General features: G+C 42.7%; 1 protein-coding gene across 1 annotated transcript in view; it reads left to right on the top strand.

The window, feature by feature from the left end:
- Positions 1–14810: 14810 nt before the first annotated feature.
- Positions 14811–15301, top strand: part of CYSLTR2 (cysteinyl leukotriene receptor 2) — a 55008-nt gene continuing 54517 nt past the window's right edge. The window contains exon 1 of the mRNA XM_075421804.1: positions 14811–14867. The gene's annotated coding sequence lies outside the window, so the exon portion shown is untranslated. The remainder of the gene's footprint in view (positions 14868–15301) is intronic.

Here is a 15301-nt window from a genome sequence, read left to right as displayed (position 1 = left end):
GAAGTCTGATTTACCTATTAGCTGTGCCATTCATGAACCAATTTGTCTGTCTGCCTTTTTTTTTCCCCCCTGGTTTGTTTTTCTTTGCTTTGCCCTCTTTGAATGAACTGATAAGAGATTTCTAAACTTGTCCATATAATATGCAAGCAGACTGAAAACAGAGTCTATTTGACCTCGGTTCACTGCCTCAGAAGAAGATTTTCAGGCTGTTTTCAAGAATAGTGTATAAAATTCCAGGAAAAGTGATACACAATCTCAGGGTTTTACTCTGAACTCCTTGAACCCAGAAGCAGGGCTGCTATTTCTGTGCAGACAATGACACACACTTTGTATGCACAATTAGTGTTACATTTATTCACATGTAGAAGCCTCAAGTGGGATCATGGCCTCTTTGAGCTTGATGTTTTACACGTATATATGCGCAAGAGAGAGAATGAAATACAAACCAAAAGCAAAAAACATTCAATAAAGTTGTCTGTGAAAATTAGAGATGGCCAAGAACTCTTCACCAAAGCAACCATTATAGCAAAAGGCCAGTTATTTGAAATAAAAACTCCTTTTGCACAAATGCTTTTATTTCAGCTACATTTTTTCTGTGAGACAGAAAGAAGTCCTGGGTTTGGTCTACCCTGTGCAGAAACCTGTTGCTGTCTAGAGAAGCACCAGGCACACATCCATACACAAGGTAAAAACCTCTGTGGAAATCCAAATACTGGATGCTGAAGCTGTTGTGGTCAATCCTGAAAGCCTCATCATGACCCCCTGCCCGGATGTCCTGCTTGTGGAGTGATCCACGCAAGCCTGGTCGTGGGAGCTGCTCCTTGGCAAACCATGGGGTGAGCTACACGCAGCTCCTCGAATGAGCGCACTGGAACCTCCACTCTGGGGCTTGGGCTCTAACTCAAACCGGGATCTCGCTCTGAGAGGGATTTCCCACTTTTTAAGGGGGAAATTATGATGCACCTGGTGCTCTTATGATTCTATACTAACCGCTGGGTAAACCCTGAGCTTAAGTACAACCTAAATTATTAACGATCTACTACAGCACATTCTTTATCCCATCTTGGCTGTGAAAATTACAGATTTTGCAACTCCCACTTTGTTACACCTTGAGGCAACTGGAAGAAACAAATAATACTCAGAAAGAATATTTGTTAATCCTCACCACATACACAACCATGAAACTTACTTCTTAAAAATTCCTAAGTCTGGTATTGGAGTGGACTGAGGTATAAACACAATCTTTCAATAAAGCACTGCTGAACTGTGAAGGTTAACTACCTTTTTTCCTCTTGTTCTTTTCTACGAGTACTTAAAATATTTTTAAACACAAATACTTGGGGTTTTTCTCCATAAATGGAAATAGGCTATTTTTTTCAGACAGTTTCATATATTGTAATTACTTCAGCCATCACAATCTTTTATGTTTTGAACCACAAATTGTAAGGCAGATAGTTGTCTTTGGACTGATGGACACCCAAACTTACAGTGAACCAAAGAAAACAGTGTGCTTTGTCCCTCTTGCTGAATAGGTTTCAGACCTAAAAACTCACATCTTCTGGATTAGAAAAGAGAGCCTAAGGCAAAATTAGAAGAAAGAGCATGGATTAGTTGGTTTAAAATAATGGAAATATTTTGGAGAAAACTTCCTAGTTCAACACCTCTTTGTGCTGGCAGTTTTATTTCATGGAGTGGCAGACTTCTGTCCCACTCCTGCAATGTACAGCTGACATTGGCTTATGACAGTGAATTAAAACAGTCTACAAACTAACTTTAGATGTGTTGAGAGTGAACCAAAGAATTAAAAACTTGTTGCTGTCAATTTTTGTTGTGAACCTGTTCTGTCTTAGGGATGTCAGATTGGGTAGGCAAAATAATCACATGTTCTTTATTCATTTGTTCATAACAAAGGACATCAGATACATGGTGTTTCATCATCTCTGGTCTCACAGGCCCCCTGCCAGTGAAAAATAATTCTAGAGAATGTTTTTGATGGCATTTATGCCCAAGATGCTAGGCCAGTCACTTCAAATAAAATGGATATATGCTGACAACACCCAGGACTATGCTTTTTTTCATCCCAATGACAAAAAGTAGTCATTAAGCCAGTTTAACAGTGCAATTAGGATTGGCTTCTCATCACATTTAATGGCTGTAAGTATAAAAGCAGGTGGAGTGTGTTGGGAATCTGCCCTGTGGCTGTCCACCTTCTGCCTCTGTTGTCTTCCTTTATCAGCACACATCAGCTCCAAATGCCCACCCACCCACCTGCAAGTCAGACAGCAGCAGCTATAACCACGCTTGCAGGGCAAAATACTGCTGTAGCAATTTCACTGATAGACCCTTTGCCTGCCAGGGATGCATCTATTAAACTGTATGTGCCATAATGTGGAAAAAATATGGGTCGTTGGAAAGTGTTACTGGACGTTGTTTCCATATGTTTCTCCAGAGGAAGAGATACTGCAATGTGTGAAAATACGATTAGCAATAAATGCTGACTAGTTGCAGACAAGAGTGGTCACAAGGGAAAGATTTATTTTGGCTGCTGCTGAGAGCTTTCCTCTTTAAATTTTTAATTGGTCCTAAAAATCATCCCAGATACATTTGCTTTGTGAAGAAAAGTTTTTGAACTGATGATGATTCTCAGAAGCTCCAAAACCAATACCTAGTTTGAATTTAGCAGTATAGAATGTAAGAACACAGTGATGATTTTTTTTACTGTTAAACTCCTCCAAATAATCCAAGAGAGTTAATTGTTTCTTCCCGCAAGACTATAAGCCAACATAAAGAAAAATAAGACCACGGCTGCAATAGGCTTTCTGTCTTTCCTGTATTTCAGGCTGTGATGTGTGAGTGATGAAGCTGTTTATTCTGCTGAAGAGACACACAGAGAGGGATGGAAAGGACAGCTCAGGGGATCACACATCTAAGCAGCTGTGGCACCTAGGAGAAAAGAGGGAGTTCGTTGTGTCCTTGCAGTCAGGAGCAGTCCTGTCGACAGCAACGAGCTCCTGTCCCTTGGGTTCTGCACCCACACTCTACCTTTGCTCTCAGCAGGTTGTTTAAGCACAGTCAAGCCCTTATTTTCATTTAAGTAAAAGCTTATAATATAGTGACCTTTTATGATACACCTTTTGGGTTGGATCCTTCTGATCAAATTAGTGTCTTGTCAATGTCAATGTCTGAGCTGGCTGTGATACAGAGCCACTAGAGAGGGACAGTGGTGTTGGGGCAAGATGCCTCTTATCTTAATGTAAATGTCTGAAATAGGTCAGATATACACTGCCTAAGACATGCCTACTTCCCTCCATTTACTGTGAAGAAATTATGTGATGTAAGTAAGACTACACAGATTGTAAGTTAGGTACAATTTGGCACTAGCAGGAATTCTATTTCAGTAATAGTGCCACCTTGCTACCAAATTATAATTTTTTATTATTGGGGTAATAGTGTCTTCTAGTTTTCTTGAAATTTGTGGCACAATACTGTTTAGACAGGTGTTACCACTTAGAATTAATACATGCATTGAACATTTCCTGTGACTTTAGCCAATGCTATAAATATAAATGGAATCAGCTCATGGGTGTAATAAGATACTCGTTCTGAAATGACTGAAAAGAAGAGAGCAGTACCCACACTTACAGCTACTGCAGAGGAAGAAATTACCAAGTTGCGGCAAAATGGTTTAAAAGTTTGACTTCTTGCCACAAACTACTCAGTAATTAGACTGGAGACAAATTCTAACAGACCATGGATGGATGTAGATTTGGAAAATAACTAAAGGAAGAAGGCAGCTAAAAGCCTTTAGTTTTACTAAAGCTTTAAGTGTATAATTGATTCTAGATTGTATTCTAGATTGCTTGTAATTAATTACCTGTTTGCAAAAGAGGCACAGTAATGGTGGTGGAGAATGTAATTTGATAATTCCCATTATGTTCTTGAAAGAGCACAAGAGAGAGCATAGGACAGGCAGGTTGCGTGACACCGTGCCTGTCGTGTTTGCTTTGTGAAACATGACGCTGTTTGCTGTTACCAATCTCTGGGTATTGTTGGGTGTCAATAGCTGTAACTTGTAATGCTGACATACATGGGAGATGCTGGAAATGGGAGCAAAAGCATCTTTCCTAAAGTGTCTTTTATTCCTGTGAAACTTCACCAAAGTATCTTAGTATAACATGGCTGTTTTCCTACAATCACAGAATCACAGAATCACAGAATGGTAGGGGTTGGAAGGGACCTCTGTAGGTCATCTAGTCCAACCCTCCTGCCGAAGCAGAGTAAATGATGTTAGCAATTCAAATGTTGAATTCAAATGTTCATCCTCAAGTGTGCGAATCATTGCAGCAGCTAATTCCCTTAGTAGAGAGGACTATAGCAAGAATGATGCTGTATGCAATTCATGCCAAAGACAGAGATGCCTACATAATTATACTCTATAAATAATGTTTCCATATATAATAGTGCATGTTCCGGATATGATGTGATGTGGCTTTTCTACCCAGAGCGGCAGGAAAAGGGGAAGATGAGAAGTGGTATATCATGGGCACCTCTGGCCAGAGGCATTTTGCTGTAAGGTGCTGCTGCAGGCTGAACTTTTCTGTGGCTCCTGGGAAAGATCCCTTCAAAGCAGCTTGACACCACATTTTACAGATGTACTGTACGTCCTCTCTGGAAACAGCCCATACTTGAATTAGGGGGGTTGTCTGTAACCTCTTTTTCAGCCACATACAGGGAGTATCTGGGTTGCCTTGAATATGGGTGCAGAACAGGGTGGAAGGGGGCTGTAGAAGGCATATCCTGTCCTCTCACACAACCTAAAGGAAAACCAGGATCCGGATGTGACAGAGATCTTGTTATTTCCCCTAAAAAATTGTGTTTACTTTAGGTACGTTTTGATTACCTAAAGTTTCTAAATGTACTGTCTATTATCATATACTTGTATGTGTGTATATATATATAAGCATACAATGTTTTAAATAAGATATTGCATCATCTGAAAACTAACTCACAGGTTCCAACTAAAACTGAAAATCAACACTGGAAAGGTAACAAAAAGAAAAAAGGCAAAGTACTATTACAGCTCTTTGATTACCATTTTGGCCGAGAAGATGAGACTGACCTATTTCGATCTAGCCATAGAGATATCCTGAATAAATGAGAGCTATCTGCATGTCTTGCAACAGCAAGCTGTGCTATAAGAGCATGAAGGCCTTGGACTCGAGCGCTTAAAAATTAGGAAATGCCAGAAGAAAATTATGCAGACAACCTTAATTTTTCCGCTTTGTACAGACATGTTTTAACACAGTCTTTAGCTATCAGTTCCCCAGCTATTTTTGCTGCAGAGAATTTCTGCCTTAATCTGCACAAAGAGGAGGAGTACTGACCGTTCCAGGGCTGTCCTGAGCGGTTTGTTTTGTCCTGCTTTAGTCTTCAGCCCTTGGTCTGGTTTGCTGGCACTGAACTTCAGGGACAGTTGTCCAAGGCTCCCTCTGGAGTCAGTGGAGAGATGTTAGCGCTTCCGCAGGGTTTTTCAGTTCAGCGTAGAATCTGAGTTACTTTCTGGAAGTGTTTCTTTCTCTGCTTTCTGCAGCAGGGAGCCTAAGGTGAGTAAGTGCACTTTGAGTGAGTATTAATTTGGGTGAAATAAAACTGGTCCATAAACCTTGTTTACAGCAGGAGAGGTTCTGCACAGGTTCTACTACAGGAGAGGTTCTGCTCCTCTGCTCAAAACAATGCTGAATTTCTCTATGTGATTTGCCATGATACATGTTACTTCAGTGTCTGAATGCTTCGCAAATTAGAACTTTTTTAAAGATCCTCTAAAATGAGGGGATAACAAAATTCCAATTTGTCTGTTGAGAGGTGAGACCCTGAGTAACATTAAAAAAAAATCTGCTAACTTTGATTTCAGGATATTTTGCATTATATACGGATTAAGAGGGAGCTCTCATTGCCTTTGGCTGTAGCTCTGTGTAGATACATGGTCTCCAGACCAGCTCACAGTATTCAGGACAAGCCCAGAAAAATTGAGTGCTTTGTGAGCCCCTGTGAGGGTCTGGTGTAGGTGACCAGCCCAGGACCTTGCAAGATTCTCTCTCCCTGGAAAATGCAGAGTTTCCTTCTCCGCAGCAGCATTCTGTCAGCTGAACTGCACAGCTGTCTTCTCCTTCCCTAGCCTCATTCATCAATCTGGCTTACAATTTCTATTAGTCCAGGTGCTCCTGCTCCAGGTCTCCCTTTCTCTTGGCCACCTCTGCTTCCCCCAGCCAGCTCAATCTGGATTTTCATTCCCCTGACCATATCAGGAGCCTTTGCTTGCTCAGCTACCTTGGTCCAGCAGAAGGGGCTCCCAGGAATAGCTCTTTACAGGAATCTCCTGAAGGCAGGTGTTTTGGCAGTGAGTAACCATCTTGACTCCTGTTTGAAGCTACATCTGAAAGGCAGCACATCCAGCAGCGTGTAGGTCAGCTCCAGCACTGTGGTGGGACTCTGGTTTAGATAAATTACCTTCCACTTGTAGGAGTTCTTCTTGTAGCATTTTGGCTTTGCTTGTAGGTTTCTCATCCAAAGAAAAGCCTGACCTCATTAAAATATTGGTCCTATGGGCTTTGTGTCATGCTGTGAGTGCTTACCACAAGGAAAAAAGCATGTTAGCCTCCTAAGTTCAGAGGTGGAATCAAACATGACTGCCAACTTTCCTACATTTCAGGTTTTCCATATCAACATCTTGACTCAAGTCTGAATGTTTTGAAAATTCAGTGGCCAGAAAGTCTGAAGTCCACTTTTGGATTTCAGTTTAATCACCCTTCTCTTGGAATCAGACACACAGATTTCCATCTGATCAGACTGAGTTTGGACATAGGCCCAATAAACATTAGTTGTTTTATTTTAGCTAGGAATGATTTGGATCACTCATTCTAAGAATATAATGCTGAAGTCATATTCTTAGTTAAACAGAAATCAGGAGGTAGAGTTAATTTTTATAATTGCTAAAATTAAAAAAAAAAAACCCCACAAAGAGCAACTTTGTATTAGCTTATTATGTTTTTCATGCTTATAACCTGCTTTTCTGGCCAGAAGAAGAGAAACAGCAGATGTAGAGGCAATGAGCTTGGGGGGCATTTCCAAAAGCATTCCTCAGTCATTGCTTTTTAAAGCCCAAATCATCTAATTTACAGTACATTATGTTTCTGTGTCCCACTGGTCAAGCATCAGTTCATTTATATCTATGTCATTATAACATTGCTATACCAAGATCTTGAAAGGTCCTGGTGACCTTACACGTATCTCATCAGAGATGCTGCTGCGGAAGCCACCCCAACTCACAAATGCCTTATCACAGCCTGCGTATCACTCAGCGTCACACATCATGATCTCGCTCTAAATCTGTCCACACTGAGAAATCAATACATCATGAAACTTTCTTGCCTTTTATCCGACAGACACCTTCCTCTGTTTCAAAGATAGATCATTAATAGTTCCCTTACAACAGAAGTAAGCTTGCAGCCACCTTGGCCTCTCAAGCTGCACTGTTGGCACCGCAGCAATGACAACTGACACGGTCAGCAGCATGCAGCTCAAAACCAGAGCCTTATCAAATCAGTAATTTGGCAACCACAGAGGCGGATGCATCTTTCATACCTTCACTCAGCTTCTCCCATATTGCTGGTAAAACTGATCCTGGTGTTCTTACTGGTTGACTTTATGACCTATAAGATGACTTTGTTCAAGGCTTCTGCCATGAGTTTTGCTGGCTGCCCCATGAATGAAGCAGGCACACCAATTATACATAAGCCCTCTGTTAAATAAGCATGTGAAAGCTCTCCCTGTTTAAGATCATCTTGTCTGGATGTCCTCTGCTGGAAACATAGTTTATAAAATGTTCATGTCTTATGATTTCTCTTTCCATTTTTGAGTTAATTTTGGTGGAACAAATACTTTCAGAGTGACAGGGATATGCAGGCAGCTTTTGAGCTCAAAAATCATAACCTGTGTAGTCCTGTGGAAACATGCTAGAGAATTTCTACCAACCATATGAAATTTGTTGACTCGAGCACACAACGGAAAACGAATCAAACCAAGAGTCAATTGAACACAAGCAGGTATCAGGTGGAGTTTAAACCTCAATGAAGATCCTTTCCTGAGAGAGGGCATCTGGTGAAGTCTCATGCCCTTGAGTAGTCCTTTGTAGTGCATGGGCAGGATGGTTTCTTCATTAAAAGTGGATCTAAGAAGAGCAGTCAGTTCTTCTGTCTTGAATAAAATTGCTCATGAAGGAGAGGAGAGGATTGTAATATGAGAGATGTGTGTGTAGAAACACAGCTCAGATAGATACTTCCAAGAAACAGCAGTCGTAGGTGGGAACTCCCAGCTAATAGGTTATCCCAAATAGCTTATCCTCTGGTTCCTGATGATCAGGCTCGTTCAAGCTGTGCTGTGGCTTACCTGGCCCAGTCTTTCTCCTGTATTGCTATGGTAGTAGACAGAGCAAGCTTCAGCTGCTGTATCTCCTTGATACACTAATGCCATGCAGCGTGTCCCTCCTGAGTACTGGGGGGAGACTCCACGTGTCCAATATGCACCCGAGTGGTGACTGTCATGTCAAAATACAAGGTTTCATAATGTCCAAAATGTTCATGAATCCTAGACTGCAATAAGGCCGTCACAGACAGGGAAAGCGTGAGCAGCAGCTGGCTGAGTCAGCCCCAAGAATCCCCACTTCATGAGAGGGACCTCATTCAGGGGTGTATGAAAATCATGTGAAAAATGTGAATAAAACAAGGAGAAAACCAGGAGAAGGCTCCGGGGAGACCTTATAGCAGCCTTCCAGTACCTGAAGGGAGCGTATAGGAAGGATGGAGAGGGACTTTTCACAAGGGTGTGTACTGATAGGACAAGGGGGAATGGCTGTAAACTAAAAGAGGGCAGATTTAGATTAGATACGAGGAAGAAATTCTTCACCATGAGGATGGTGAAACACTGGCACAGGTTGCCCAGAGAAGCTGTGGCTGCCTCCTCCCTGGAAGTGTTCAAGGCCAGGTTGGATGGAGCTCTGAGTGACATGGTCTGGTGGAAGATGTCCCTGCTCATGGCAGGGGAGTTGGACCCAGATGATCTTTAAGGTCCCTTCCAACCCTTACCATTCTATGATTCTATGATTCTGTGAAAAACACTTTTAAGTATTTTATTTTAGTATCATCAAGGCTTGGAAAAGCCTAAAACACTCCTTAATGAAATGTGTCCATGTGATTCATAAAAATCCTGTGGATGAGAAATGCCCTTTTACACGTTGTAAACTAGGCTGAGCTGTGTTTTATGCTCCACTTCACTTTCGTTTGCTGCGTGGTTTATTCCTCTTCTAGATGGCGCCAGCGTCTCATTACTGAGGCGACTCCTTTCTCTTCATGGATCTTATTTTCGCAATTTCATGTTAATGACTACTCGTGTAAACCACTGAAATAATAGGTATTTGTCAAGATCCAGCTTTGCATTCCTTTCTACTCCCTTTGCCAACTGCTGGTTTTTTTTCACACAGTCTTGGCTTTAGGTGATGCAAGGCTTTGTACTCATGTCCCCTTTTTCAATATTTCTTTTACACCTGTTTTCACCTTTATTAATGTTACATGGAACATGGCAGTTTACATGAAATATGAAAGAAGATTAATGATGTTACTCTAATTTTTCTGTACTCCTGAGCCCTGAGGAGAGCAGCCCTGTAGTTTAAGAGCAGAACCTGAGCCTGTGTGTACCGAGGCATTCCGGTTCATGTGTAAGGAAGAAACCAGGGACGCTGTTTGGTTAACCTCCCTACAAAAAAGGTTTTGTGGTGTCCTTTCACATGTAGCTGGTGCAGTCCAGTTTGTCTTCTAATATGCCACTGTAGTTTTAAAACTCCTTTCTGCCTAACGTCGGTCGATCCTGCCTATGGGGTGAATGTCTCTGGTGGTGAAGAAAAGAGTTTTCCCATGCTCCAGCTGTTTAAGAAGGAGCTGATGCCTTTTACTTTCAGATGCATCATGGAAAGACTCAAGAAAAGGAGCTGTTAGCTGAAAAGAGCTTTTCTTTTATAATAATGTTTTTTATTACAAGGGTGATCTTGCTTTCTAAAGTCTGGACCAACTTTTCTATTGATCTACCCACCCTGGCTGATTATATTGATTATATTGCTCTGCTAGTCAAAACCTGCATCTGTCACAAGGCTTTCTACAGCAGGTGTAGAAAGTAGGTAGTAGAACTGGGATTTTCTGGCTTTTCAACTGGGAGTGCTGAAAGAAGAAGGAGGATTTTGCAGCATATCTGAAGGTTAATCACACTTTTTGTCACTGTGATTTCCTTCAGGATCTCATTCCCCATCGGCAACCTTGAACTGAAAGCGTCTGTCTGTGACTCACTGTTTTTATGCTGAGATTTGTTTCAGCAGCAAGCAGCTGCCTGGTGGTGCAGGGAGGAGGTGGTGCTGCTGCAGAGGGTGTCTGTGCCCTGGACCTGACGCTTTTCTCAGCTTCTAGGATGGGTCTTGCTCTGCACCTTCAATACCTCAAATACCACAGCCTTGGTAATGGTGAGAGCCTGCTGTTTGCAGCCCTGCAGCCTGCCTTTTACTCACAGATCTGCATCATCTCACTGAAGCTGCTGTGGCAGGATTTTCCAGAACTTCTATAGCCATCGTTTTCCCTTATTGGCCTCATGCTCTTGTCATTTTTCATGCTCTTTTCATGGCTTTGCACCTGCAAACCCAGATATTGTTATGATGGGTTTGCACAGGAAACAACAACAACAAAAAATACATACCTCTGGCGTGAGACTGACACCTTATTTCCCTTCTTCATTACCTCTCATTTTGTAGGTTTTTAGTTTACAATAGAGAAAACCAAAATATAGTTTCTAATAAAGTAGATAGAAGTCATTTAAATACTCAGTAAATATTGTCCAATAATATACATGCAATGCTTGTGCCTAATGGGCATATTCCCATCAGCACTAAGAGCCTCATGAATGGGAACAAGTAGTGGTGAGTTTACGTGGATCCCAATGAAGCGTGTATAGCTGCAGGGAAATAACACAATCATCATCACTGCCACCCACTGCTTTGGGTGGGAGACCCAGAGAAGGATGCTCGTCTGGATTGCCATCACTGCTCTTCCTGACCGATCACTTGGAGAGTTCTTACTTTCCCCTTTCTCTCTCCTGTGCATTTTTTTGTTGTTGTTGTTTCTTTCTGAAGTAATTTTCAGCATTAGAGTGATTGTAAGTGGTCAGCTTAGTTACAGCTACAGAGAGGTGCATGTGCAGCTCTTTGAACATCCTTTGTGCAACACAGGGAAAATACAGTCTTCTGCCATCCTGTCGTGACACTGTGGTGTTCCTAAAAATAGCCCACGTGCTTGAATCGTATGACAGAACAAGAGTCCCTGGTCTCCCTTTTGACATAGATTAGATACAGAGACAATACATGTGTATATAAAAGGAAGTTTTGAGTTCAGACTGAAAACGGCTTCATTGAGAGATTTTACTCCTGCAGCCACTTCAGTAAACAAAAGGTACTGTTTTAGTCCAGATGGCTGTGAAGTGTCATACGAACCGCTCTGCAGGTTACAACTTGCTTTCTTCCTTTAGCAGGACCTGGCAGGGACTTCAGCAAACTCTCTGCATATCAACGGATATCAAAGAATGTTCGCACCCACAGTTCACACAGAATTCAACAGATTACTCAAAAGGTTAAAAAACCTTTAATCAAAGAGCAAATGGCAAAATTATACGACAAATAGGCATCCAAAGAACTCATTAAGAGGTAGCGCAAGAACCAACATGCCTGAAATTCTGCTCTCCCTGTTCGCACAAGACCGATTCACTTTGCAAGTGGCATTGACACCTCTTGGAGAAGTAATTCCGAGTCAGGTTTTAGCTATTTTTAGTATTTTTATGACACGATCGCTCGTTTTCCAAACACACAAGGGAGAAGTCTGACCTTTTCGAAGACAAGCTGAAGCTTTGCTACGAACAGGTCTGTCTAAGAAGCTTTGCCGTCCTGTGGGTCATGTTAGATGAAATCTGTTAAGAAAAGCTATTAAAGCCAGCTACAAGAAGGGGGAAGAGGTTTGTGGCTAATGAGTTGTCCAATTTTATGCGAGGTATTTAAGCTTGTGGGCACTATGTGCAAGCATTCTGGCTGTATTTACACTGGTACCGCACTGCCAGCAGCACCCCGAGACCAAACCCTGTGCCATCCCTGCTGTCCCAGTGCTGCAGCACACCGGAGTGGCTGAGCTCCCCACTGCTGCTGGTGAGGACAGGCTTTCTTGGTCAGGACACAGCTGGCACATCTGGGCTTGCTCAGATCCCGCACCACCCAGCCAGGGCATTTTCTGACTCAGTGCTGCCTCAGTGCCAAGGGACTCAAATTTACTGCTCAACAGGCATGTGCCTGAAGAGATTTTATGCTTGAGTAGCCATAGCCTGTCCTGGTTTGAACATGTGCCACCACCCTCTCCCCCCCCCGTCTTGGCAAGGGTAGCCCAGATAGACAGGCCTTTGGGGCACAGAATATTGCAGCACACGATCAGATTTAGAGGACACATGGAGACAGGAAACCCAAACAAGAGGAATCTTAACAAGAAACCCTGATTTTGCCCTGGTGATTTCCCCTGGCGCATGGGTTGGGTGTGCAGGGGTCCGACCTCTCCTGTGTGTCCCACCTGGGAAGCATGCATCTCTCTTTGGGAAGCCTCATTGTACCACGGGCCAGGGGCACAGTGAGGTCTGTGGGGCCGTAGCCATGAAAGCTTCTCTAAGTAGCACGTGTCTCCTGCCAGATTGCCCTGGGCAGGCTCCTCTTGTGCGCTCGGTGCCTGGGGATGCCAGACTGCACGCAGAGGCTCGTGTGGCATCTGTAGGGCTTTCTCATGAGACTGCCCCACCTTTGCCCACAGTATCTGAGGTGTTAAGCCTGGCAGCAGAAGCGGAGATAAAATGTGTGGTTCTTGACTGCATGTGCCTTGCGTCCTGACTCATTGCATTGGAGCTCCCAAATCCCGCCCCGCTCCCTCCTCACACCTGAGTATAAATCCCCGAGGACAGTCGTTGCCCCCCTCCCATAGCCTAGGCAAGTGGTCTGTAGTGTCTGTGGGTGCTCCTGAGTTGTGCTTATAAGCCCCTTCTGTGGAAAAAGGCGTCCAGGCCTTTACTCCATGCCAGAAGAAGTCCTCAGTGTGCTGGTGATTTGGCTGTGAAGTCTGTGTTATCTCATGGCCAGCTGCTCTTGTTCTCTCTTCTGTGACAGAAGGAGGCCACCCCAGTGAAAGCAATGAGCTCGTACGTAGAGGCACAACATGAGCTAATGAGGATGGAGTAAGTCCTTCCCCAAAAGAAGTTAGGGATTAGAATTTTACTCAGAATATGTACCTACTTCTTGTCAATGGTGTTGGTAAATGCTGGACAAGAGACACACCTGACTTAGCTATAGCGTGGACAGCTTCAACTACATTTACTTTCTAACATTGACATTATAAAGTTCTTCAGTAACTGCCTGATAGTAACAATCCACTCTTAAAACTGAGAGAGAAGAAATACACAATGACAAGCGGAAAGGTGAGGAAGGTTTGTAGTCTTCAAGTCAAGATCTTTTCTGAAACAAAAACAAAACATGCACTAGCTGTTAGGATATAAGGCATTTATTAACCAGGTCAGGAAAATGAGAGTTTTCAGGACTATCTGTCTGAGTAATCCAAAATCGGTTTAGTCTGCCTGTTCAACTAACCAGAATTCACTGCAGGTATAAATTATTTTCTTTTACATTTCTGGTTCCTGTAGAGGGTGTTGAAGTACTTCTTAATTCAGTCTCTGCATATATTTATTTTGCTGGTTTATGAAACTGCAGATACACTAAAATGTATCTCCTGAAACCACAATCCTGCCACCAGTTCTTTGCTCAAATCAGCATGGAGACTTGTTTTTCAAAATTTTTTCCTCTGTCTACATGGAGATATTATTGAACTGGAGACCTGAAATGCAAGGAGGACTGTATTAAGAAGTCCACCATCCATGTTTTTGGCCCTTTAAAACCGACCTGCCACAGTCTAGTTTCTTTGGAGCACTCCAGCTCTGCTGGGTGATTCAGTTCAGCGGGCTGCAGTGCTCCTAGGCTCCTTTCTGGCACTAGTAGAAAATACTGGCTTGAAGACTCTGTCCCTTCTGACAGACAGGGACTTGTCACCTCTCAGATCATCCTTGACATATAATCTCTCACCCACAATAAAACCAGCAAAGCCCATCACTCTTCATTAGCACCTGGCAAGGAGAGAGGGCAAACACGTAATGAACCTTTGCAACATTGTCCTCAAGTCTCGCTGTGATGGCTTGGGAGCTGATGTGTTGGATGCAGTATAACAATTACTTACCATAGAATGGTACTGGAGGGACTATTTAAGGTGCCGTATAATTTAGCCATAGTTAGTAACCAGAAATGCATACATTTAAAAAGAAAATACTGCATTTAAGAATCAGCGTCCTTTCGCCTCAACTAACACTTCTCTATTTTGCAGTCTTCATCTCCCTGGACACTTCAGATAGGCAGTGCTGTTACCAATACACCAGAGTGTGGGAAGGAAGCGCTCTAAGTGAAAACACTTCTAGATACTTCCCTAAATAGATGTATTTTAGCTATTTCTTGATATCTTCCAGGCTTGTTTTCCATACTTTTATGAAGATGACCGCTTAGTAGAAGTTTCTTCCGCCGGTAGACTGGAAACTTGGGTTTGTGCACATACTTTGATGAGTACAATACCACTCCATCACCTGACAGACGCGCAGGCACAAAGACGAGACACAGAAGTGTCAGTTCAAGCCTTACGCTGGAATAAAAATAAAAGGTACGTAAATAAAATACCTGGTCTTGCAGCCTGGAGAGCCAAAGATGGGTGAGTTGTAAGACTGGCCATCGCTTTCCTTTGTGTGCTTTTTGCTAGTGCTTCTGGGATGCCTTACTCACCCCAGCTTCATAGGTTACCTTGGCTCAGGCAAATCGTTCTTTAACTAGACTCCAGGCAGTGCCCTATGCTAACAGACAAGTGTTTGTGCATCACCAGAAACAAAGTGTAAACAGGCACCCTTTACATTAACTGAAATATTGTCTATTGGTATTCTGATATTGTTGCTTGCTCTGCTGCAATGGAATCAAATAAGGTCATAGCCCTGATGGTGTTCTCCGCACATTCGTTGCACTGAGGGTAAAAGGGAATAGGAACTCACTGTCTAGTTCATTCATCATCATTGATTTGAGGTTCAATTTAGTAATGTCTCCCAC

The sequence above is a fragment of the Opisthocomus hoazin genome, chromosome 1 (assembly GCF_030867145.1).
Source record: "Opisthocomus hoazin isolate bOpiHoa1 chromosome 1, bOpiHoa1.hap1, whole genome shotgun sequence".
NCBI classification, from domain to species: domain Eukaryota; kingdom Metazoa; phylum Chordata; class Aves; order Opisthocomiformes; family Opisthocomidae; genus Opisthocomus; species Opisthocomus hoazin.
Note: the sequence above shows the minus strand (reverse complement) of the source record. Positions and strands in the feature narration are given on the sequence as shown.